Here is a 2,789-nt window from a genome sequence, read left to right on the forward strand (position 1 = left end):
GCTGCCTGCTTCCTGGTCACTGGGCAATTGCCATGGGAATGCCCAGCATTTTCATGGGAATGCCCATGTAATCCTGGGCATTCCCATTGGTGAGTACCTCGGCCCGCCGCCCCATGCCCTACCGTCTGCAATTTTGGGTGCATGAACCCAGTGAACAGTCTGTCCGCCGTGGCCACATGCACCTGATGGTATGCACATGGGCAGACATGCGGCTGTGCATGCAGATATACTAAACCTCTGTCCCCATGTGGTAGAACAGCCACTATGAACAGACCTGAATAAGGTCCCGAGTGTAGCAGTGTAAATCAGCTAAACCCATCTAACATTATGGGTATGACATAAAAACCATGCGGGTCACCTGTCACACATTTCTGCCACCACCTTAGGAGGCTGCAGGCTGAATTATCGGGGCCAGAAGAGTTTTGTTTCCTAATGCAATAACAATTGAATTACTCCCTCAGGTGAGCAGCACTGAAAGCTGCCACCACAACCATGTGAGTAATACAGGGCAGTGATACAAGCGAGCTGGTGAAACACATTATACATTTATTCCCTCAGAGCATGTAAATGACTGCTGTCCAGTGTGACTCCTCTGATGTGAAAGTAAATTACGCTTACTGGTAAAACACTTGCTGCATTCTGAGCAACTAAATGGTTTCTATCCTGTGTGAATCCTCTGATGTCTAACAAGGACGGGGTACTGGGTAAAACACTTGGTACATTCAGAACATTTAAATGGTTTCTCTCCTGTGTGAATCCTCTGATGTGTAACAAGGTTGGCCTTCTGGGTAAAACACTTGGTACATTCAGAACATTTAAATGGTCTCTCTCCTGTGTGACTTCTCTGATGTCTGACAAGAGATGACTTTTTTATAAAACACTTGCTGCATTCTGAGCAACTAAATGGTTTCTCTCCTGTGTGAATCCTCTGATGTTCAACAAGGATGTAGTAGTGGGCAAAACACTTGCTACATTCAGAACATGTAAATGGTCTCTCTCCTGTGTGACTCCTCTGATGGATGAGAAGCTCTGATTTATATGTAAAGCATTTGTCACACTCAGAACACAGATGTAGTTTCTCCCCTGTGTGACTCCTATGATGTCTGAGAAGCTGCGATTTACGTATAAAGCATTTGTCACACTCAGAGCACAGATATGGTCTCTCTCCTGTGTGACTCCTCTGATGGATGAGAAGCTGTGATTTACGTGTGAAGCGTTTGTCACACTCAGAGCACAGATGTGATCTCTCTCCTGTGTGACGACTCTGATGTCTGAGAAGCTGTGATTTATATGTAAAGCTTTTGTCACACTCAGAGCACAGATATGGTCTCTCTCCTGTCAGACTCATCCTGTATTAGATGAGAAACAATTTAGCTTCAGAAGGTTTCTCCTATGCAGAAAATGAGAATCGCTTTAGTGAGTCCCCCAGAGGTGTAAGAAGAAATGACGTCTGTAGGTGACTTGATCTGAGAACAATGTATCTTTCCAAAGTGTCTTGTTAATGAAAGTCTTGTTACTTATTTGTCCTGAAAGAAAATACATATATAATTAAAAATAAAGATAACTGAGTTAATTCTACTATACAGTTTTATAATGTACATTTATTTATATGCACTAACTCATATGATCTAGGCATTTACCATTGTTTTTATATATGTATGTCACCAAATTGCTATATCCCTATTTCCAGCCATGTGTGTAGCTTGGAGACCTCTAACATCCTGCAGCAGATACTGATACTGAGTATAATACACAATCTATTGAGGCTTCTATAGGAATTGTATAATCCCATTCTCTGACCTGAGGGTGTGCATTACTCACTTCCTGTCAGGTGCTGGTTGGTAGAGGAGTGTGAGCAGGGGCAGTTAGGGGAGGTGTGAGAGCAGGGGTAGTTAGGAGAGTAGTGTGAGCAGGGGTAGTTAGGAGAGTAGTGTGAGCAGGGGCAGTTAGGAGAGCAGTGTGAGCAGGGGTAGTTAGGAGAGGAGTGTGAGCAGGGGTAGTTAGGAGAGGAGTGTGAGCAGGGGCAGGTAGGAGAGGAGTGTGAGCAGGGGCAGTTAGGAGAGCAGTGTGAGCAGGGGTAGTTAGGAGAGGAGTGTGAGCAGGGGTAGTTAGGAGAGGAGGGTGAGCAGGGGCAGGTAGAAGAGGAGTGTGAGCAGGGGTAGTTAGGAGAGGAGTGTGAGCAGGGGTAGTTAGGAGAGGAGTGTGAGCAGGGGTAGTTAGGAGAGGAGTGTGAGAAGGGGTAGGTAGGAGAGGAGTGTGAGTGTGCCTAACAATACTAGCTACTTATCTCATCAGGATATTACTGCATGTGGCTTACATACTAATTGGAAATGTTGCAGCTGCTTACTAACCGGATGATACTGGCATAAGCTACAAACCTCCTGCTGATTGTACAGTGGATGATTTATTAACTATTTCCGAAACAGCTCACTGTGTTTATTCATTGCTGGGAGCCCGCCTGAAGCTATACATCTAATGTCATTGAATTCAGGCTGATTAGCTATTTTGTTACCAAGTATTGTTTGTATTTTACATGTCCTTTTCCATTTATGTGGATTTTTTTATGAATTTACAAAAGTCTTTTTAACTATACAGTGTGTCCTGTATCATTGTGGTCAGCATGGGGTACCATTCAAATACATATCAACCCATCAGATCAGTGTTTTTTTTTTTTTTTTTAGAAACTCTGCATTTAGAGCTGTGGTGGGCTCTTTTTACACTAGCAGCAGCTGGGTTGAATGAAACTTATGTAGGGGACATACCAGGAAGATTTGGCCTCAAAACAACCG

The 2,789-nt window shown here is 43.9% G+C and overlaps 1 pseudogene; it reads right to left on the minus strand.

The window, feature by feature from the left end:
* Window positions 1–538: 538 nt before the first annotated feature.
* Window positions 539–1,814, minus strand: LOC146073326 (uncharacterized; annotated as a pseudogene).
* Window positions 1,815–2,789: the final 975 nt, after the last annotated feature.

The sequence above is a fragment of the Crinia signifera genome, chromosome 4 (assembly GCF_055691185.1).
Source record: "Crinia signifera chromosome 4, ASM5569118v1, whole genome shotgun sequence".
Lineage (NCBI taxonomy): Eukaryota > Metazoa > Chordata > Amphibia > Anura > Myobatrachidae > Crinia > Crinia signifera.